Here is a 24,574-nt window from a genome sequence, read left to right as displayed (position 1 = left end):
AGAATCATGAGTATAAGGTAAATCTACCTTAGGGTCTATGATAAACAGGCAAACTCAAGAATTTGTAAGGCTTTTTTTTTTTTTTTTTTTTTTTAACAATACTAAAGGGGTGCCTGGGTGGCTCAGTGGGTTAAAGCCTCTGCCTTCGGCTCAGGTCATGATCCCAGAGTCCTGGGATCGAGCCCCGCATCGGGCTCTTTGCTCAGCAGGGAGCCTGCTTTCTCCTCTCTCTCTGCCTGCCTCTCTGCCTACTTGTGAGCTCTGTCTGTCAAATAAATAAATAAATAAATAAATCTTAAAAAAAATACTAAAGATTACTCAGGTATAGGAAAGTTACTTTAACCGACCTAGTTCTGTCCTTGACTAGTAGTATTATCATGGTTGAACCTAGGAAACATGTTCCTACACTCATTTCAATTCCCAATAATCTCTCCTGCTTCAAGGTCTAAGAGTATTCAGAAACCTCAGTGGATATTGTGACAGAATTCTGGGTAGTTCAAACCATCAAGTGCTCTAACTTCTGAAATAAAATTCTAAAACATTAGCAAATATCTTTCAGAATGGCCAATTATTGCTGGACCAGAGTACATTCTAGGAGAGTTGCAACAGTAAAGACATGAAAACATGGAAAGCCCTAAATGAAATAAAGCAAAAGAGCAGAAAGTGTATTCTGTTTATTATCAGAACAATGCCATTTTTTAGTTTATTTTTTTTCCATTTTTTTAGTTTAAAACTGAGTTTCCATGTTATTTGTTTTTTTAAAAAAAAAAAGTCTATTGAATAATTTCTGCGTGCCAAGCATTATTCTGGGTGTTCTGCAGAATGATATCATGGTGTGTTAGTGATGGAAGCACCTTAGGGATCTAACAGGTGAAGTCAGCAGAAGCTCACATCAGTGACATGACTGCCAAAACACCACAGGTGGGAAACAAGGTTCCTATCCTCAATGTGCTCAATTTTGTGTTCTAAATTATCTTTACAAAAGGTAAATGCTACTTTTATTGTAGAGGTGTCTGAAATGAATGAATGCATGCCTCTGTCATGTCTCTCAGTTAAGGGAGGACTTCACACAAGGCCAAAGATGGACCAAAAACTGTCCATAAACCAAGTCTAGTTTTGTGACTAGCTTAGTATTCCTTCTAATTTAATCCTAAAAGAGCTACATCAAAAAAGCAGGATCAACTTTATAAGCCTGAGAATACTTCTGTCCTCCAACCTTAAGTGGTCACATTGGACTCACAACACTAATTTTTTCCACCATGCACAGCTGTTATCACAAATGGAGAACCATGACTTCATGTGTGGACTATGAGTACAGACCGGAGATCTGCTATCAATAAACTCAGTATCTCTAACTTCATCATCTAGAAAACCAGGCAAGACTTTTTTTATCCAACAGCATAGCTTTTGCAAGCTTTTCTCTAGTGAAGTAAAGCAAGTAAGACAACATTATCTCTTAATTTCATGCTTTAAAGCGCAAACTGTGGCCCATGGACTAAATCCAGTGTACCATCTGTTTTGTGAAAACAGAAGAATTGAGTGTGAGAAATACTATATGGCTTACAAAGCCAAAGTGTTTACTATCTGGTCTTACCCTGAGAAGTTTGCTGATCGCTGCTCTAAAGTGACATAATTAAATAACAACAAAAATGTAGGCAGATACTTCGTTATCATAAAGCTGGATTACAAATGAAAAGTTGGTAATTTGTAAATACAGTTCCTTAGTTAAATGTATGAAACTATAATACAGATTAAACAATAAGAATTTTGTGAATGGAAAGACTCAAATAAACCTCTCTTAATCCATCATGCACAGAATAGATTGGTCTGAGAATGTTGTTCTTCTTTCAAGACACAAACTCTTATTTTAGATACCATGTTTGATGACTTTGTGTTCATGATTACCTTCCTATAAAACCATATGCTATGTTTTTAAAGATTACTCAGGTATGGGAAAGTTATTTAGCAGACCTAGTTCTGTTCTTGACTAGCAGTGTTATCGCTGTTAAACCTAGGAACCATGTTCCTACACCCCAATTTTCTCATCTGTGAAAGGAAGGGCTTGAACTGTATACTGTCTGGGGTTTTGGGCTCTGAACTCTATGACCAGTAGGGGCAAAACTTTTTTGATTCCCATCAATTCCAAGAGACAGATTAAATTATTGTGGTATTGAAATTTTGTTAAACCAAATATTGAGATTAATGCTGCCTAAGATACGTTGGGCTGCTTCGCCTCTTGGAGCACCGATATGACAAAGCACAATTGATCCTGTGAATATGCAATAAAAATAATCAATTCTAATTTTATGGTGATATAGTCAAGTCTCTATGCAATTTTCTTTTTTTTTTTTCCATTTTATTTATTTTTTCAGCGTAACAGTATTCATTCTTTTTGCACAACACCCAGTGCTCCATGCAAAACGTGCCCTCCCCATTACCCACCACCTGTTCCCCCAACCTCCCACCCCTCTATGCAATTTTCTAAATTCAATCATTGCAAAAATGGTTTAATAAAGTAGAATGATTATGACTAAATTGACATTTAAATTTTATTTATACTAGTCTAGGAATTCAAATGTCTCGATGAATATTTCATAACGTAAAATTTTAATCTGCCATTAGCTGGTAGTTTTCAGTGTAGCCTAGTATTCATAAATATGTACATTCACATACATGAAAAAAAACTGTAGTTATTCAGGTTATTAATCATATAACTCTTTAAAATATACTAAAATGAATGAGGTTGGAAAGGGGCCAAGTATCAGGTGGTTGAGATTAGTATCAAAATAGGGCTATGTTGTGGTGGAAGATACGGGCAAAGGGTGCCATCGATGAGCTCAGGGAGTTCTGATAGGACAAGGTGACCATACCTGACCCAGATTCTTCATATGATAGAAGATATTTCCAGTCTGTTATTCTATTTGTAAAATATACAGTTTTGAATCACAGAATCCCATTTTTTAAAAAATCCTGAATGATCCATTTCAGGATCTTGAATTTGCTGCTCTAAAAGAAATATAGATTATCCTTTATGAGTTTTTCCTGCAGATGTAGGCTTCATGCATAATTCCCTTTGGGATTTGCTGAGCTTTCTAAAACTCACAGGAGTCATCTATTTATTTGCACTTCACTAGCAGAGTCACTGGAACCTCGTGTTATACAGATCCAGCGTTTGACACAAAGGGCGGGGAGAGAGACACATAGCCTTAGTGATGCAAACCATGAAGCAAGAAGGTCACAGACTAGAGTGAGAGCCAAGCCACCCACCATGCAGCCGCGATGAGCCACAAAGGCAATTCCCAGTCTTACTTATAGAATGCATCACCCTGAATTTTAGAGATAGAAAGGAATTTTGAGATTGTAGAATATATTCTTCATTTCATTTAAAAACTGAGATAACTGAGGCCAAGTGAGGTTGGAAGACTAATGTAGGGCTCTAGAGCTAACAAGTGGAACTGCCAGAACTGAAACCCTCCTGACTACCGGTCAACTCCATAGCACACTCCCCATGCTGCCCCATATAGAGAGAACAAAAGCTGAGTACCAAAGAGATGGGTGCACTCAATAAACATGGCCAGCAGCAGACCCTTGACTCTGGATTTTACTACAAACTTAAAAAAAAAATTCTCCAGAAATCACAATATATAATAAAAGCTGTACTGAGAATAGCAACTTGTCCCAAGAATGTGCATTTACAAAGAAAGGCAGAGAAACTCTAGGATCTTCAAATCTCAAGGCATAGCTTAAAACAGACAGAAAAGCAGATCTGTGTCATCAAGAAGAAAAAAAAATTCTTTTTTGAAAAAGAAGAATGGGATTTTGCTGGAATTGACTCAGGGTGGAGTAGGAAGTGTCTACATTTGAGGGTGTTAACTCATTTTTGTAAACCATTTGCCAAAAGTCAGAGGAAATCCCCAATAATCTCAGCAAAGGAAATATTTTTTAGACTTTTTTTTTAAAAATACATCTTTCTAAAATAATATACACTTCTCCCACCCTGGCTCATGTAAAGTTAGCCTCAAACAGAAAGCTGTATTACAAAAATTCTTCAAATTAAATGATTATTAGCTGGTCTTTATTTACAAACTTCATATTACATAAGGAGTTACTGCATTTCTTTCAATAGAGTACTCGCATGGGAGTATTCCTTCAGGTACAGATCTAGCCAAATCTTGCCCATTTCTCTAAGGTCTTGCTGAATTCCCTTATGGCCACACACTTGGATGGCCAAAGAGCCTCTGGAGCTGTTTAAGTCTATGAAAAAAAGGTGAAGTACACTCTTAACCATGCCCAATCTCTGATAGTGTTTAGGCTATAGAAGGTAATTAATAAGTATTTGTTGAATGAATTTTTTATTGATCTGAAGCAGAAACTAGGCTCCTTATTTCATAACAATGCTCAGTGTCAAAATCAGAAGCATTGATCTGGTTTTAACATGGGTTGGTTTTTGCTTCTGTCAAAAGTGGCATGTTTAGTTGGACATCTGGGGAAGTAGTTACAGTTCCTTCCAAAGTGAACCCACTAAAATATATGACCAAGCACATAGAGCCTCACTCAGTTATCCACTTGCAAAGTAGTGTCACATTTAGAGATATATGGATGCTGATTGGCAGGTCTCACAATGCCTCTCTCAAGTGTTGAAAAGAACCAAAGAACTTGGAGTCCAGCAACTTTTATTAAATTTACTTGTTCTCACTCACTCTAGAGGGAGTGTCCAGACTTTCACATGACTAGACTTCTCTCTGTCTGTGTCATCAGATACTGCTACCCTCTTATCTCCCTCTCCTCGGGGCTGAGAGTTCCTGTGCCCTTAGCTTGTTATCCTGCCCTCCTAGAGCAGGGCCTTTCAGCAGTTTGTGCTGAAAGCTTTCCTCTGTGCCTGTAGCGTTGCTCCCCTTCCATAGGGAGTGGGGGAGGTGGACAAATACGAGTGAGCAAAGGAGACTAATTCTCCATCTCAGTATCCAAACAAAACGACAGGGAGGTGGCCCTTCACAGGTGTTCATGTCACATGTCCCATACCAGGTGTTTTTCTTTTGAATCCTAATTTTAAAAAGTGGGTTACTCCAAGGAGATCATCAAGCAAAGAGACCTGAAAGCTGCTTTCTTGGTGATTATAACTGCTTCAAGAAATTTTGGTGGTTGATGATACCATTTTGTGGGTTAAATATACAGCCCCCTCCCAGCATGCCTGGCAAGTTCCCCACAAACACTGTAGTACAGTGAGGACTTTCTACAGTGAAGGTGTTACTCAGTGCCCTTTCCAGGACACATTGAACATGTAAACAGAATAGGTTACCTCTTATCTGACACGATTTGAAAGACATAAGGAGGACTCTCATGCTTTAACAAATTCTTCCTTTCAAATCCCACTTGGTGGAAATCTTCCCATTAGAGAATATAGATCCTCTTGCATTATTGCTTTATTCATACAAACATCTTTAGAAAAAAAGTCAAATGTTTCAGAGAACTAAGACATTTAGCTGTTAGCCATTAAGACCTTACTATGAATGAAAATACAAGATTATTTTCAAGGAGTAGGCTAGCAGAAATGGGACAGTGACTAGAGAAATTTTTATAGATGGGTAGTCTGGAGCTGAAAGTATTGCAAAGAGAAGGCAAGTCTGGAGTGGGGCAATAGAAGTCTTTAGGTATTAAGTTCAGGAGAGGAGAACACCAAGAATGTGGGTGGGTCCCGAAGGCATGTTGATGCCTACCACCCATTCTGGATTTTCCCCCCAGTTTTAAAGCTGCCTTATAGAGGATTGTATCACACAATAAAAATGGAAATAACTGACAAGTACAGAGCTTGATATATGGTAAAAATTGAGCAGATGTAATGGAAATTGAATTTAAATCATCTGCTTATCAACGTGTTTGTCTTCATCCAGACAAAACCACAGGTTTTTTGTATTTTTGTTTTTTTTTTTTAAATGAGGGATCAAGAACCAGGTCATTAAAAACAGATCTTTTAAATGGAAATTAAAACAGAAAAGAGGTGTGAGGGTTCTTGCCAGTCAAATCAGCTAACACTTTGTCAGGAAGGAATCATAGAAATGTGGGCTGAGAAGGGTGTGCCTTCCAAAAAGAAGGTAGAAGGGAGGGCAACTGGGAATGGAATGTCATCCCCTTAAGCACCAGATTCCCACAGAAACATTTCTGCAAGTCGGTAATTTCACCTCAATAGCTCAGTGCATCTCTGTAGTTAGAGATTCCTTGAGAGTTAGCATAGCTATTCAAACAACATCTGTACTATATTTTAGAAAATGAAGCAAAATCAAATTTTTGTGTGAAAAAATCTATCTCTACTGAAAGGAATCCACAAATAAACTGCAAATATGTATAAAACACCTTTGAGATGCGAAAACCACTCTCTGGGCCAAGAAGACAAATTCTGGCTGACCACTCAGTTTAAAAAGGATCCTACAGGGGCGTCTGGGTGGCTCAATGGGTTAATCCCCTGCCTTCAGCTCAGGTCATGATCTCAGGGTCCTAGGATCAAGCCCTGCATTGGGCTCTCTGCTCAGCAGGGAGTCTTCTTCCCTCTCTCTCTCTGTCTGCCTCTCTGCCTACTTGTGATTCTGTCTGTCAAATAAACAAATAAAATCTTCAAAAAAAAAAAAAAAAGGATCCTACAAGGCAGCTGCAAATGTGCACAAGAGCAATCAGGCTCCAACAAGTGTTCGCCCACCTTAAAGAAATCAAACAATGGAGTTTTTCTTTTTGCCAATCAAGGCTCTTTGACATGATGTTATCTTCACATGTTAATGCATATTTTTAAATTCCATTAGGTTCTACATTTTCCTAATCTATTTATTGTGTTTGAGGCCCAATGAGATACCTAAGTACTAAGATTTCCTTTTTCTTCCTCATAAATGCTAGATTTCTTAGACCTTGGCTGGAGAAAACACTCATGCTCAACCATAATAACAGCATCGCCATGTCCATTCACTGAAACAATATACATGATCCACCCTGTGGGACAGGAATAGAGAATATGGTCATTCAACCTTTACTATTAGCAGACTCTGTAAATTTTTCCTACTCATGTACTTTATTTGTAACCCCAAAATCAATACCTGCAGCACTTTTGTGGTCATTTGTGGACATGCATAGAGAGGCAAAAAAACGTGAGCTACCTGATGTGCGTATTTCCAGCTGAGGCTGAACGGGGCACCACTGCTTCCTTGTTTCCGCTCTCAGACTGTAAACAAGTGTCCTTTACACAGTCTGTTTAGTGCTATGTTTTTTCCATGTTTGTGTTTTTTTGTTGCTGATTTCCCTGTTTAAAATGGCCTCCAGGTGTAGAGTGGAGGTGCTATCCTGTGGCCTTACAGAGTATAAAATATGTGTATCAGATAGGTTCTGTTTAGGCATGAGCTATAGTGCCCTTGGCTTGAGTTTAATGCTAATGAAGCAACAACATATATCAGATTCATTGTTTTTAAATAGAAACATACGAAAACAAGGTTAAATATTGATTGGCTGACAAAAATGTGATCAGAGACTCTCAGGAAACTAACCCTGTATTTCGCCTAAAAGGAATAGCTCAATGTTTGCTAATAAAGTGTCTGCAGCAACTTTATAGAACATAACTACTGTGAGTAATGAGAATTAACTGTATTGTGGTCCATGGTTTATGGTGAGAAAAATAAGATTCAGAGAAACTAAACCCTTTCCTTTAATGTCACCCACCCAGTTAGAAGTAGGTAAAGACTAAAATTGAGGTGGTTTATTTCCAAGTCTAAGGATCATTTTTCTGCCTAATACCCCCTTTCTACAATCTCACCTTAATTATGGATCTAGAGAAGGCTTTCCTTTACACATTGCATGGGTTGGCCAGATTTACTCAGCATTCTCCAGTCTAGAGGACTCTCCTTCAAAGTGCGTCTTTTTTAAAATATGAAAGGGGCGCCTGGTTGACTCAGTTAGTTAAGCATCCAACTCTTGACTTCCACTCAGGTCATGACCTCAGGGTCATGAGATCAAGGCCTACGTTGGGCTCTGTGTTCAAAGCAGGGTATACTTGAAATTCCTTCCCCCTCTTTCCCTCCCCCTCTGCTTCTCTCCTTGCTCACACTCTCTCTGTCTCTCTAAAATGAATAAATATATGCAGTCTAAAAAAATATGAAAAACAGCTAAAATTGAATTTTGAATCTGAAAGGGGCAAAGACTACATGACACTTCAACTTAGGTGGTGTAATTTTAATGTCTGAGTTATGATGATTCATGAATAAAAGATACAGGGAGGGAAGGAGATAAGATTAGACTTCATTGAATGTTCCCTCTGTACCAGGCAAATATAGCCAATTCCAATATTTTACCTTATCTAATAAGAAATTCATTTACCTATTATCTTTTAGAAAAGATGGTAGTTTCTAAGAAAATTGATCTCATATATTTTTAAAGAAAGATACCTAATAGTACAAACAAGTCTCTAAAATTCAAAACTAATCTCTTTCCTATTAGAACAGCAAAAAATTAAAGAAGAAAAAAAATCAGCAATACCAAGCTATGGCAAGGGTATGGAACAACTAAAATCTTCATAGTTTGCTATAAAAAGTGTATAGCTTCTTGGAAAACAGTTTGGCACTTCTTATAAAGCTAAACATATACTGAATATCTGACAAAGCAATCCTACTGCTATATGTTTACCCAAGAGAAATGAAAGTATATGTTCACACAAAGATGTGTAAGCAAATGTTTATAGCTGTTTTAATCATAATCGCCCAAACTAGAAACAGCCGAGAAGTCCATCAATTAGTGAGTAAACAATTAGTGGTACAGCCATATAATGGAATTTTATCAACCAATAAAAAGAACTACTAACACCTGCAACAATGTGGATGTATCATAAGAGCACTGTGCTAAGTGAAAAAATCTAGACAAAAAGTCTACATAATACATGCTTCTATTATAGGACATTCTGAAAGGACAAAACTGTAGATACAGAATCAGATCAGTGGTTGTCAGAGGCTGGGATTAGGGAGAAGAGATAACTACAACAGGAACACAATGGGATTTTTTTCTGGGGTGATAAAAATGCTTTATATCTTGACTGAAATTGACAAAATATAAAAGTTTATCAAATTGGATGAAACAAAGGTAGACAAATAGGAAACAGAGACATCTTTCACAGTGTTTTTAAATTTTGAAGGAAAGAGGAAAGTTGCCTGTTCTCAAGATTAAGCTGGAACCACAAAAGATTATTTTCTTTTTTAAAAAGATTTTATTTATTTATTTGAGAGAGAGAGTGAGCAAGTGAGTGTGTACAAGCAGGGGAAGTGAGAGGGAGAGAGAGAATCCCACTGAGTGCAGAGCCCAACATGGAGCTCCATCTCACACCCCTGGAAACCTGCCCAAGATGCTGTTTGAGATTCTCTTTCTCTAATATACAACAAGCAAGTTTTTTGCAGACAGTCTAGACAAAGTATTTCTTCTGCTTTATGAGAAGTTAGTTATTTTTAACATGTTGACCTGAAGATTATTTAATAATTAGATATATTAAAAACAATATGGAGAACTTCTTAAAGAATATGTTATAATCATGTTATCTTAGAAAAAAGGGAAAGATACTGAGAAAGTACAAATGCTTCATTTGAATGCAGATAAAAGCCTTTAATCATTGGAAGTTTCTTCCCTCTTTTGTTATATTGTAATAAAATGGTAAAGCAAGATGAGAAAATGAAACCTAAAAGCAATACATGAGTCCAAGGAACAAAGTCACTTAGGACTGAATGCCACTGCTGCCCTGGAAGAGAAGAGCCAGTGAGGATGAAAGGTCCTTCACTTCCCAGGACAGAGTGGGGAAAAGATCCTAAGACAGTGATCTCTACTCACAGTTGTGACTCTTCCCATGGCACACTGTTTGGATGATGGTTTCAGATTTTACTCAATTTTTTGGCCTTCCTTACTTTTTTCTTTGCCACAGCATCCCTCACAACTCGAATCTGCTTCAAAAGCCTGAATGTTTTGCTTAATTAGGTGTGTTTATCAACAGTGGATAAAGGAGTGGTAGGAAATGAGCTGTTTTTACTGCTAAAACAGCCCTTTCTTGGCAACTCTGATAAGATGCTCTGGGAAGGTCAAGTCTGTGGTGCTTTGAACCTGCATGAAAGTAAGAGACCACATAGAGCCTTGTGATTCCTTGAATGATGGTACACAATGGTAAAAAAGACTTGGGATCTAGACTAGAATTTGGTCTGGAAAGAGGGACTAAGCAGGAAGACTCTTTATCCCTTGTGACCTATATCATCCAAGAGACCCAGATATTGACTGGCCAAGGAACAGGCCAAATGGCTGGAAACTGCTTACCCAATTTTATGTTTTGTTACTTGTGTTGTTAATAAGGTCTTAGTAACTGGTGATAAGTGTCTCATTTTTCTTTGGAATCATTTTATAAACAAAGGTATTTTTGAAGACAGCAAATGAAGTCAGCTTAAAGCACTAATCACATTGATTAATGAAGTCACACTAGAGGTCAGATATAGGTAGAGCATTTATTATATTGTAGTATACTGTTTAGTTCATCTATTTCTTTTGCTAGGATATAAACTTCACAAGAACTGTAACCATTGTTCTTCTTTATATCTTTATCCTTCCTAACATAAGTTAGGTGCTTATAAAGTCTTTTTCTATAAGAGACAAGAAATTTCACAAATGCCTACCCTGGAGATATAATTAATGAAGAATGTTATGGCATAAACTTTAGCATGAGGTCAAAGCCAAGGCCAAAGGCTAAAGAGATAAGAGCCTGGATTGATCCAAGTTTGTCCCAGGAGGCCCATTTTTTCCTCAGGGGAATTCAGGGATGTAGGTCAGCTACAGGGTGGATCTTGATCTGGTTCTCTTTAAGCTCTCTTGGGCACAGGTCAACTTTACTAAATGATAGCATGCCCAATACAGACTCACCCTTGGCCTTGGGCCAGTCCTGAAATGGCCTCTGGAATGAAAGTCAAGGCCATCTATTAAGCCCTCAGAAGACATGGTCTTTAAACTGCTCTAACCTATCAAATATTTTCTGTGATTACTTTAGAAGGTTATTTGTTTACAAATTGTTTTCAAATGTTATAATATGTTTTCAGTCACTCTTTGGTGAGCATTTATGCCCAGTTTTTTTGTAATGGATCTAAAAATTATCTTCCAGAATTTATTTCCACTTATCTTTTGCCTATCAAAGCTATATGCCAATAAATAAAATGATCTGTATTTCTCATTCTATTTTTAACTCCACTTAAATCATCCTTTGAATTACAGTAAAAAAGTCACTCCCTGTATTATCTATTGTTACATAATAAATTAACCCAAAGCTTAGATACTTAACAATAAGCATGTACTATCCATACAGTTGCTATGGATTAGGAAGGAACTTGGGAACAGGTTGGCTAGGTAGTTACAATTCAGAACCTCTATGAGATGCATTCAAGATATTGACCAGAGCTATAGTCATCTGAAGCCTTGACTGGGGCTGGAGGATGCACTTCCAAAATGGTTCTTTCATATGGCTAGCAAGTTAGTGCTGGCTATGAGGAGGAAGAAGTCTCAGTTTCTCACCATGTAGCCCTCTCCACAAGACTTCTCCAGATTGAGTGATCCAAGATCAAGAGCAAGGTGTGAACTGCATTGTCTTTAATTACCTAACCTCAAAAGTCACACATCTTCTTTTCACTTCTTCTGTATGCTAATGGAACACAGGCCTGCCATGTTTCATTATGTGAGGGAACTCTAAAAAGGCATGAACACCAGGAGAGGAGGACATTTGAGGATTACTTGAATACAACACCAGGAGAGGAGGACATTTGAGGATTACTTGAATACTATATTTCTACATTTAATTTTTTTTGCTCCACAACAAAACTAACAGCATAAAACAAACTGTGTCTTCACATTTTAGTTGTGAAGTTTGAGGTTTTTCACAAACCATCTCAAAGCCCTTTCTATGTGTTCTATGCACATAGTGGTAATCCTTCTAGGAACTTACTTGATACATCTTAATTCTAACTCAGTAAAAGGCAACTGTTTAGACATATAGCTCTTAACTTTTTTGGCTTCTAGACATCTTTGAGAATCTCAACACCTCAGGTCCAATACCCTCCAAAATGTACATACAAGTATACTACTTTACATACAACTGCAAGAATTTTATGGACTCCCAGAGCTAAGAAAAGAAAGTCTAACCTACACAGTGTTTTCAGCTGGCTGCCAAATATGAATATCATGGCTAATGTTCAATAATGGGTTTATGTCCAGTATTAGCCAAGGGGCTGGCCAACAGTCTATGTAAGTAAAAATAATAAAGAACTTTTATGCAAAATACAAGTTCATCTTCAATTTCACAGTTGTTATTTTTCTTGATTGACCTGGAAAACTCTTTATACTTCATTAGGATTTCTTGAGTTTGGGTTACACTTAATAGATGCTTCAGAGGCTAATATTAAGCATTAACTTTAACATATATATACACAAGCAAATAATTCTCACTAATATCTCATAATGTCACCAAAAACCTTGCAGCCCCAGTTTTAAACATTACTCACTACCAAACAAGTATACATTAATGGTGAATGCAGCTCAGAGTTCCAACCAGGTATGGAAAAGAAGGTTGTTTCTGGTATAAGGGCAGACAGAAGTTTATCACAAGAATCAGTGGTGAACTTACTGTCTCAAGCTAATTTTTTTTCTGCAGACACGTCTCCTATACTGAACAATGGAAACCATGGGTTCTCCAAGTTTATAGAGCTACAATAAGCTAGCTAAGTTCCTCTTAATCACTTTCTTTGAAGCAGTGTCTCAGGACTTGGTGCTGATTATATAAAAAGATCAGTCTTATTTCTCTAGACACAGCTAATCTCACCAGAATCAACAGTGATAGTTGCTAAACATGCAGATGACCAACCTACTATATCAGAATCTGATATGAGTGTAGTAAGGAGGAGGGGGCATGAAGGGAGGTGATAGGGAAGATAGGGTTCTGTATACTTAACAGATTCACTAAGTCAGTGGTTTGCAAAAATGTGGTCCCAGGGCCAGTAGCACCAGCAGCACCTGGAAACTTGTGAAAAAGGCAGATTCTCCAGGCCATCTCATCTCTGACCCACTGAGTCAGAAACTCTGGGGACAGTGCCCAACACTCTGAGGTTTAATAAACCCTCCAGACGCTTCTGATACTCACTCAATCTTGAAGACCACTACTCTTAGTGATTCCTTGCTCTTCAATAGTCTGAGAATTATTATCTCCAGGTTTATTAAACAGCTGTGTCTCAATAAAACAAAATTCATATGTTTATTTTCCTATTCCCATCTTCCACAACCAGAGCTTGTGGATGGAGTAGGATGCAAGTACCATAAAGGAGGAAAGTAGGTGGGAGAGAGACTTTAGTTTCAAAGCAGATAAATGGAGGTAATGTTCTTCCCCTTAAAAAAGCGGGGGGTGGGGGGGTGGGGGGGGGAACAAACATTCTCACAAAATCAGAAAGTGCCTAGAAAGAAATATCCCTAAAGAGATCTTGACTTTGCTAATGCTTATCCTTTAATGCCTTTTAAATCATTTGATAATGTAATTTACAGGAAGTTTATTTAGTGTTAACGCCTGTGGTCCCTTTGTGGCCTATGAAACTCCAGCCATGAAAAGGAATGTTTGAAATGGATGTTTCTGGGATACCACAAAAACCTTACAGATGACATGTGAGCATGGTTTATGACAATTTTAGAAAACACTACAGTAAATACTTATTGTCTTAATTTTCTGACATAAGTGAAAACAGATGCTTAGAATGAATGGCCGATTAAGAACAAGTGTTATATAATGCAATTCAGCTGAGAAATTTAGGGGATTATAAAATTAAATTGTGTTCTTTGTAAAGAGCTGTGAAAGACACCTGAAAGTACTTGAAAAAGCACTGACACGTTGTTGAAAAATTGTGAAAGCGAGATTTCTTGCCAAGAGTAGGTAGAGAAGGAATTTTGACTAAGCAGGAGTATGAAGTATCATTATTTCCTTAAGTGATTTAAGGATATTTTAAATTAGTCTTTCTGGAGATTGAGTTTAATATCAATATTTAAAATTTGAGTTACCATCTTCCAAAACAGGGTAATAAAAATACTCACTTGCTCCAGTGAAAGACTGGTTATAAAGATTTTTCAACTAAATTGTTCCATATAAGAGCAAAATCCTAAACCACAGTAATACCAGTATGTTAATCAATCAAAATCCAGTGGTTCCTGACACCAAGTTTAACCCATTTCTAGGTCTTTCATCTATTTCATATTTATTGGTTTTTGGTTAGCATCTCAAGGAGAACCAGCACTATAATGCAGCATGGCACACACGTGTGTAAGCACACACACCCGAATCCGGAAACCTAATTTTACATATATATTTTTTCACTAGTCATTATTGCTGCAGATCTTGGTTGAAAATGTCTAGAAGCCAATAGACTAAAGTTTCTGTGGTAGAGATACTGGAGTTCTTCCAGCACAAGGGTTAGAACTTGAAAAAGACATGAAAGCAGAAGAGAAGAGGCTGGAAAGAGAGAAAGATTTGGAAGGCATCTGTTGAGTATAGCAAAACAAAGGGGAGGTGGAGAAACAGAGATCAAAGAGGGAGTCTGGCACAATGAAATGATATTAAATGCCTGCAACTGTGATCCGGTTGCCAATTCGAGGATCACATTTCTCAGGGACATTTGGTACAGAAACTCAGTTTCAAGGAAATGTTGGCTACCAGTGAAATGAAGAGAAACATGGCATTTGAACTTAAGATCTATATCAACAAGCCCCATGGAAAACAGCAAAGTTCTCTTCAAGTTCTTCAAAACATCAAACCCCAACAACTACAATGGAACAAAAATCGAGGAATAAAAAGAAAAGTGACCTTACAAAATATCACTGTAGTATCTGGCTTTTATCATGCCACAGTTCAAGAGATGTAATAACTTAGGCCATCTTCACAATGATTTAAGAATGAACTATGGTGTTAATATACAGTTATGGTTTGTCCAATCTGATAGGCAACAGAGCTTATCAGCTGAATGTAAATTTGTGCTTTCTGCAAGCTTGCTGATGTCAAGATAAATGAGTGGGAAACCATATTTTCAGTCAAGTGGAACATTTAGCATGACACACAAACACCCACCATTCCGTCAAAAAAATTATGAAGTGTGCATTGTCTTCCAAAGGGATGATTCCTGCTCTATCTGAACAGATAAAAAAGTCAACTGTAAAGTGAAAATGAGGGTCTAAATGGCCTGCAGAAAAGGTTGAGTTTGGAAGCCTGGAGAAAGTTCTGAGGAATCCTTTGGCATTAAGAGAGGGAGAAAGAGGAAAGGAGGGAAGTAGAAGAAGTGAGAGAGAAGGAGGGTGAAAAGAAAGGAAGATTAGGAACAAAAAAAGAGGGCAGGGAAAAAAATCTCATTATGCGACTGATCAGACCAGCACAGTACCTGAGAGCTGGCTAGACAGAGGATAGCAGGCATCCAGGAGAATTTCAAGTCACGCAGAACTGTATCCCAAGATATGTGGGGGTAAAACTGACCACAGACTACAACTCGTGCTCCCAAATCTTTTACAATATAAGGTAAATCTGCTCTCAGCAGGGCCTTCCACAACCTTCGGCGGGTTGGACAAAGTAACGGGAGCAGGACGCTGATGGCAAGAATTATGCTTTAAAGATCCACAGTGCTGTGGTTCCTCTCCTCAGGCCCTGTGTCACTGCGAGGCTGACCCACTACAGGCCCAGGCTCAGGAAACCCTGCCATCCAGCAATGGAGCAAGCTGGCAGCTCAGCATCCTTTCAGGAAGGGTCCAGGTGAGCAGAGCTCCCAGGCGGTCTTCCTCTAGCTGCCATGGTTAGAGGATTTTCAAAAATGCAAATGTATTGGGTCTTCATATCCCCTCTTTTTTTTTTTTTTTCTTTGAGAGAGAAAACACAAGCAGGGGGAGTGTCAGGCAGAGGGAGAAGCAGGCTCCCCACTGAGCAGGGAGCCTGATGTGGGGCTAAATCCCAGGACCCAGGGATCATGACCTGAGCCAAAGGCAGACGCTTAACCAACTGAGCCACCCAGGTGTCCCCTCACATCCCTATCAGTTAGGTTAGGAAAGTTCCTACCAAAAATGAAGCCAAAGCCACCCAACTATTATTTATTAGTGGAAGCTAAAAAGAGAACTGTTGTGTTTATTATGCCCTTTTCTCAGAGAAGCAAATCTGATTTCAGCAGGGTCAGACCATTTGCCTAGACTTGCATATCCCCCTGCACTTCACCCAGTAGCCCCTGTTGCTATTTTTCCAGTATTTGCCAATTCAATTCATGGTGAAACTCCAGACTAAACCTCAATGGAAGAACATGGCCAGCATCATTTTACTTCTAATTCTGGTAAAAACATGAGTAATTAGGGAACTGTTCTGTGGCAAGAGGATAAGTGGGGTGTTTGAAGAGGATGAGCCAGTAGAGGGAAGGAGGGGCTGTTCTTCAGATCATCTGATACCTTGTCCTGCACTGATTACCTAGAGACTCTTTAACTCCATCTGGGAAAATGAAAGGAGAAGAAAACTTTGTCCTGTATCCCCTACTGGCGTATCTGTAACAGGACTGAATTCCAGAGTTCTCTGCCAGCACGACATTGGCAGCTGCCCCAGACTCCTCCTTCAATGACAGAATCTGCTGCTCTCTGAAAAGGAAGGCCTGTTAGGGCTCGCATGCACACGTGTGCACAGTGGACTCTCAGCAGGGCACTTGGAAAACCAGAACGTTTTTTATCATTTAACAGAATGGGAAAATCAAAGAATGGCATTTAAGGAGAAAGGAAGTCTGCAACTCTATTTGGGCATCTTGTGGAAACCAAAATACCCCAAGCTTGGTTAGAAAGGGTGTGTTCTCCACTCAGAGAGGAGAGACCCTTTGTTTTATTAGAAAGAAATGGAATACATTTCAAAGATGTTTCAGATTATGAGCCATCATATGTGCTCACAAAGTATCCTTAACATAAAATGGAAAGAAGATGAGCTGGAATATATACAGTAAACATGCCCAATTAGAGGAACCATTCCCGAAGGTGATTCATAGAAGTTGGACCGTCTAATAGGGAAATTCATTGTACATTTGTTTAACTCCTGCATTTTGCATTAACTAGGATCATGGAGTGCTTTCTTTGTTTTTCTTGATATATTCCATTAATTCATTTATATATCTATCTTTATGTATTTAATATTTATATATTTAAATATATATTTATTATATATATTGCTTAAAGCTAGTGCATGACAACATAATGGAATAGCACAATTCTTACAAATTTTTGCTAAGTAAGGATAAAGAATTAAGACTCCAACAGTTTCATCTAAAAGAAAATTACTTTTCTGTGGCCAAATAATTTTTAATACCACTTTCTCAAACTCCTTGAAGGCAGGAACTGCCTTACTTATCTTTGTAATCCTAATATTGATTTTTAAAAAATGTCAGTTGAATAACAGAATGAATAAATTTAAGTTCAGTCCTGAAAAACACAATCCACTATAGTTTCTCAGATCTAGTTTCTGAGATTTTATGAAACTAGAGATTAGCACTTATTTTCTAACACCAAAAACAAATGTTAATCTCAGTTTGAAACATTTTCTTGTTCTATGTAGTCTGAGAAGGGAGTCTCAAAACATTTTCCAAATAAGGCTTTAAAATTTTAGAACAAAGCAGCAAAAAAATAAAAATCATCTTTGATTTTGATATTAAATTGATGCTAAAACTTAAATAGCAAAATGCTTTTCTTCTAACTATTAAATTTTACTCTGTGAAAGATTTATCAAGCACTTAACACACACAAATTTTCTAAAACCATAGCTCAGTGGTTCTCAACTCTGGTCATTGGAACCACCTGAAGAATTATTTTTTAATTTTATTTATTTATTTATTTATTTATTTATTTATTTATTTGAAGAGCGAGGGAAAGAGAGAGAGAGCACAAGCAGGAGAAGCAGTGGACAGAGGGAGAAGTAGGTTCCCTGCTATGCAACAAACCAGATGCGGAACTCTATCCCAGGACCTTGGGATCATGACCTGAGGTGAAGGCAGATGCTTAACTGACTGGCCACCTCATTTTAAAAACTCTCCCACCCTAGGCCAATCAATCCTAAATGAGTAGGGAAGCACAGCAGCTCTGATACTTTTGAAAACATTCAGTCACTCTAATGTACAGTGAGGGTTTGAGGGTTACAACTATCAGGATAGATGTTACAGTATTTGTACTAAGAAGCTAAACTTACTTTTTTTTTTGAGGGGGGGCATGAGTGGGGAGAGGAGTAGAGGGAGAGCAGCAGCAGGAGAGAATCTCAAGCAGAATCCATGCTGAGTGCAAAGCTGGACATGGGGCTTGATCTCACAATCCTGAGAGCATGACCTGAGCTGAAATCAAGAGTTAGCTGCTTAACTGACCGAGCCACCCAGGAGCCCCAAGAGCTAAACTTACTTTGAAAGAAAACATTGAATTGTTACATCATCAGTGAAGTTTGAACTGGACCTCAATTTTATGTAAAATTAATTTCTAATCTGACCAGCAGAAGCTTGATGCGGGTGGACTTGGTTTGGTTTTCTAATGGATAGACTTTAGGTGTATAGTCTGTGACTGGAGAACAATAATGAACCTCCTATGAAAGCATCATATCTTCTACCTCCTTTTCAGAATTCCACAGGGAGGAACATTAGCTGACTGCATAGCCTGTATACCAAGAGAGCCTAAAAACCTCAGGCTAGCTTTAAGGTTCCCAATTTTCCACCAAAATCACTGGGAATACAAGTCAGTGTTTTAGATAGATCAAGGAAACTTACAATACAACCTAAAATTCTCACTGTGGCAGGTTCTTGGTGGGGACCCCAAGCTAACTTGAGTGGCAGACTGAGCCCTGTCTTCCTGTCCACAGAACTTCAACAAAGTAGACCGAGACCATGAAGTTTACCCTTCTTACCATGCACCTCCTGGACCTTTAGGACAATCCCAACACAAGAAGAGACCATGGGCTAGAGAAAAAAACACACACAGGATACTCTAGCATTAAACACATTAGAAAACATGTTAAGAATATATCCTGTGTACAACCTAAATTCTGTTTTGATTCCTAGAGCTTATGGAAGAATTGTTTTATTAATAGCATAAAAGATCTGAAAGAAGCTCCTTTAGTTCATCCAGTTGTCTCCGTCACATCCACTCATACAAGAATGCTTTCTTCTGCCAAACACAAATTTAATGTGACCTTATAACAACTCCTCCATTTACTGGAGAAACCACCCACTGATATTTCAGAAGGATATTTTATGGGGACTGTGTCATCAACTCAATAGGGGCTACTTTCTTAATATTTAGATATTTTGTTAAAGAAAATGTTCGCTTTGTCATATGTTTTCTTTTTCTGTTTCAGAGATGGTGGCATCTAAGTCTTAAAATGAAAAGCAGAGCTTCTATTTGGGGAGAATTTACTTTGCATGTCCCTCTACATGGGACTGACCACAGATGTGGTCATTTGATGTGTCACAGAGGAAATCAGCAGAGGAATCTAGCCATTGACTGGATTCTTGCATACAGAAAATTGTGTCACAAATATTTACCATAAGACTTTGCACTTATCATATTTATCTTTATTCTCAGCAATTTCCTAGAATTGACCTCAACCATGGAGGGAGATAAATTGGTAATGTGTCTAACAGGCATCTACCACTAAAGGCTGGATTCTATAGGAAATGGATGGGTGCTAATGCTCAAACCAGTATATTCTCTGGAATTAGATTTCCTATATTCATAGTTCCATTGTATCACTTACTAGCTATATGACCCTAACAGCCATAGACCATTTTGTGGTGGGTAGACTCTAAGATAACCCCCAATAATCCCTGTCTCCTGGTAGTCACTCTCTGATGTAATCACCTTATATGACAGGAAATGAGTTTCTTCTAACCAATAGAATATGGAAAAGGTGATAGGCTTTCACTTCCATGATTAGGCTACATAAGATTGTAATTTTCATCTTGCCAGCAGACTCATCTGGGCTGTACACTTAGATGAAGCAAGCAGCCATAACAGAAAGGCCCATGTGGCAAAGACCCAACGTGACCTCTGGTCAACAGTGAGCCCTGGCCAACTCTCTGCTCAGCTTATGAAACACATCCAAGGAGAGGCCCCAGCTAAGCCAGACTCAGTCTTCTCAAAGCAACTGTGAGATAATAAATGTGGGTTGTTTTAAACTGATGAGTTTGTGGAAATTTGTTATGCATCAGTAGATAACTAACAAACCCTTTAGGCTTAGTTTCTCATCTGTGGAATGGGAGACATAATAACGTATCTTTAACAGGAATGAGGACAAAATGAGATGATTTATCTAAACACTTAGCATTAAACACCATGCCTGCTATAGAGTAATATGGTTATCATCTTCTTTGTATTTATTAAACAGTTTTTTTTTTAAAGATTTATTTATTTGAGAGAGGGAGAGTACATGAGTGGGGAGGGGATAAAGGAAGAGAGGGGATGCAGAATCCCCACTGAGCCTGGAGCCTATCGTAGGACTGGATCTCCGGAGCCTGAGATCATTACCTGAGCTGAAATCAAGAATCCGAAGTTTTACTAACTGAGCCACCCAGTGCCCCTTTATAATTATGAATTATAATTCATAATATAATTAATAACAATTCATAATTGTTATAAATAAATTAGCATATCTTCTCATAAAGCAGGAAATTGATATTACACAGAAATTAAGGGTATAGTCTCTGGCCACTTGTTGACTGTGGGACTGCAAATCACTTAAACACTTTGAACATAATTCTATGCTCTGAAAATAAGAATTGTAGAATATCTGCTTATAGGGACCTTGGAAAGTTTAGATTTTCCACATTAAAGATATTTAGCCCTAAATTACCACAGGCAATCTGAGCCCAAAAAATGTTGATAAGAGTTATTAATAACTGTGGAGTTATTGTTATTATTACCATCTGTCCCTGGTTTTGGTCTTGGGAATCGGTGATTTCTACCCTGTCAGGTAAGAACCTGAGGCAAAGTGCCAGCTGCCTCTTCGCTCTGCCACATGCCAAGAGTCACACCCAAGAGCCTTGGGCCTTCAGGCTATCTGATTACACTTGTATCTTGGATGTTCCTCTGTGATTTTCCTCACACGTGCCTCAGGACTGATAGCATTAGCTAGAAATAGTAGCCTTCGCCTTCTGGCTGATTACAATCTTCCACACACAAGAATTTCTGCAAAGAGGTATGTCAAGCCCCTCATGTCCTACCATGAGCTTTTGTTGGCTCCCTTCACCACATATTGTTCTCTGTGGTTTTTATCTTAGCCTGGTATGCAATGGGGGGAGAAAAGTTCTGCGGTGCCAGGAATAAAGATTCCACGAGGTAGCTGGAGCACAGTGTAAAAAGTGTAAAACAATGTGGTGATTCTTCTCAGGGCCTGTACATTATGGCTTAATTCTCTTCCTGAAAAACAAGTACAAGGGGATCTCTCTAGGAAGCACTGTGAGGCCTTACCAATCCCCAGGGAAAGCTGATCCTGAGGCAAAGGTGCAGCTTTCCATAAAGAAGAACAATGTTTGGTCTTGGCAATCAAACATTGGTTGATGAAGGTGAGGCTAGAGTCCAGGAGAGGTCTTCTCTCATTGTCTGTAGAGCAACCCTTAACTCCCTTGCCCCACCTTTCTGCCAAGAATATGATGCCTAAATGTATTGCCCTTCAAGAGATTTGTCAGTTTGGACACAAGATCACAAATTATAGTGCACATATTTTAAAATATTGATCCATTTTTCTATGACCCAATTAACATTATATCTCATCTCATTTAATTCTAAAACATATGAGATAGTTACCATTATTCCCCTTTTATAGATGAGAAAAATGAGGCTTAGCAAAGGTAAATGATTTGCCAAAACACATACCCATAAAGTGGTAGCAAGGAAAAGAGATCCATTAATAATAGTCTCTAACTTTAAGCTTTTGAAAAGTAAGAAAGACCCTTCCAATATCTTATTTTCTATAACAAAGTATGTGGCTAAGTATGCAAATAAACAAAGACAAGGGACAAATGAAATCTTATTTAACAAATAATTTTTCTTATAAATATATATATATGGCTATTTTTCTTAAAAAATTTTTAAGAAAAAAATATTTTTCTTAAAAAAATATATGGCTATTTATAAGAAAAAATATGTATATCTCAACTATATATGACAACTATACAGATATATAGTTACAATAATTTGTGTATGTGTGTGTATAGGACATGTTCTTGGGGAAATGTGAAATTAAGGTAATGGTTATGATATTTGCAGGAAAAATTGTATTCACGAGAAGGGTAGTATTCACACATATACTGCACAATGTAACTAGTAGTTTGGGGTAGAGAAGTCTATTCACCAGGTAGGAAAAAAGACAAGACATGGAATTCTGACTTGAATCCTGTCCTGGGTCTGCCATCAATGGGGGAAAGTTACCAAGCTTCCTGCCTCTGGGTGTCTTCATTTACAAAATAAACAGTTAAGCTAGGGAATTGGCTCCCAAATAGTGGCGTGTGATGAAATTTTAATTAGTTGATGGTGAAAAGAGAAAAATAAAAACAATAGACTTATTTGTATAAATTCATTTATTTTATAAATATGTTAAAATGCCTTGCTTTGATGAACAATGGGGATTTGGTTTCCTCTTTGAACATCCTCAAACAATTCTACTATGTCCTCTGTAATGGAACCCTGATAGTGAAAGTATATCTGTCTTTTTGCCAGTTCATAAATCAAAAGGTCTGGCAACCACTCAATTAACACTTGATGTCCTGTCCAGCTTCAAAATTCTTGCCTCTTCTTAAATCACAGATGATATAAAACTAACTCTAAAGTGGAAAGGAAAAAGAAGAGAAATGCTTTTTATTCCCCTCCCACCGCCTGTTCTTGTTTAGCTCATCATTTCCCCAAATGTGTTCTGTGAAAGAGGAACAAAATATTATAGCTTTTATATGTTATATTATAATTATATTATTATAATTATTATATTATAGCTATTTCACTAGGAAATGGATTGAGTTTGAGAAACAATGGGTTAAAAATGTTGGGCAGGTATTTTTACTGAGTGATTCTCAGACCTTGTGAAATTCTCACATCTGTTGGGACTCCCCAAAAGACAACAAAGCACGAACACTCCTTAAGTTATTGGTGGAGAGCAGATGCCTGCCCAACTTCTTTTGAGGATAGTACACCTATTCTTGGAACATAGTTTGAGAAAGGTGACTTCAGCTAAAAGAGAATTCCTTAGTAGTTTCCATAATAGAGAAAAAACATAGCACCAGAGATAAGAAAATTGCCAATTATTTTATAATATAATTATTTTAATTTGACAGGGCTTTTTAACAATTACCAAAGCCATGGATATTTCTTAAAATTACAAAGGAAACCTGGATGAGAATTTTTCAAATTAAAGTGCTATGAACCAGACAAAGTTTTGTGGCCATTCTGGGCAACTTTTCTATTTTTTTTTTTAATCACAACAAATAAAGGAAAACTGTGTCAAGAGATTTGTATTCACTGATTGCAACATGATAATTAAAATATTTGGAATTTGCAGAAGTCTGCAGTAACAAAAGTATGGCTCTCATTCCTACACAGTGAACATTAGGTAAAACAAAACCATCTGTAGGTATTGAACCTGAGAAAACCCAACTTCTCTCCAATGATGTGTCCTTGTTAAATATTTCAGGAGGAGGAACAATTAATTCTAAATGCTTACACCTCCTAATTGATTTACTTAAATACTTTCACTATGATCAAGAAACAAAATTCTTAATAGAAGAAAAAGATCTAATAGTATATGTTTTTATTATTTATTTATTTATTTCTACATAATTATCTGATCAGCATTAAGAAGGTTTACTCAGCCCTTTTTATTGCTTTTTACATCACCAAGCGAAATAGCAACTAGTTAAGGCCTCCAGCCCTCACATTCTGGATTCAAGTTTCACTTGCCACACTGAGGAGAGAAGAGTTTTCACTTGAGACAGGAGGATTTTGGAACAAACTATCCAAAGGGAGGACCTAAGAAGGATCTTTTGGAAAATCTGACACTAACAACCTTCCTTTCTGATTCTGTGCACACCAGGTTTTTGACAAGCCTGTGGCTCTGCATTACCTCTGATATTTTCCATCATAACTGTGTATTAAGTTCAGCCTGTTTATCATAACCCTGCTGACTACAACAGTCTGCAGCCATAAAAAGCCTTCCCTGACCTGCAGTTGGCTTAGAAAATGCCTCTGCAGATGAACAAAAGAGTACATGCAATGTTTATGTTCAGAGACAGGAGAGAGGCAAGCTCTTGTGGCAGTGCTGATAGGCGCAAAAGACTTTCAGGGTCTAAATTTAGAAAGGTTAATTTTCTTTTGATGGCATTTGTAAACAAAATACCAACACTAAAATGAGAGCAATTTAGCCAGGAAAAGGGGGAGTGTCCCATCCAGCAGATCAAACCCTCTTCCACACTCCCCTGGAGAGAAGTGTCTACACGTTAGCACATGATCGTACTTCGGTGTGCCCTGCTTGAGTCCCTCAACCCCC

General features: G+C 37.8%; 1 protein-coding gene across 43 annotated transcripts in view; it reads right to left on the bottom strand.

Annotated features, from left to right (window-relative positions):
• LOC123940940 (ABI family member 3 binding protein) overlaps positions 1–24,574 on the bottom strand; it is a 257,004-nt gene that overhangs the window by 231,830 nt on the left and 600 nt on the right. The window lies entirely within an intron of this gene.

Source organism: Meles meles, chromosome 4, assembly GCF_922984935.1.
Source record: "Meles meles chromosome 4, mMelMel3.1 paternal haplotype, whole genome shotgun sequence".
Lineage (NCBI taxonomy): Eukaryota > Metazoa > Chordata > Mammalia > Carnivora > Mustelidae > Meles > Meles meles.
This window is presented reverse-complemented; position numbering and strand designations above follow the sequence as displayed.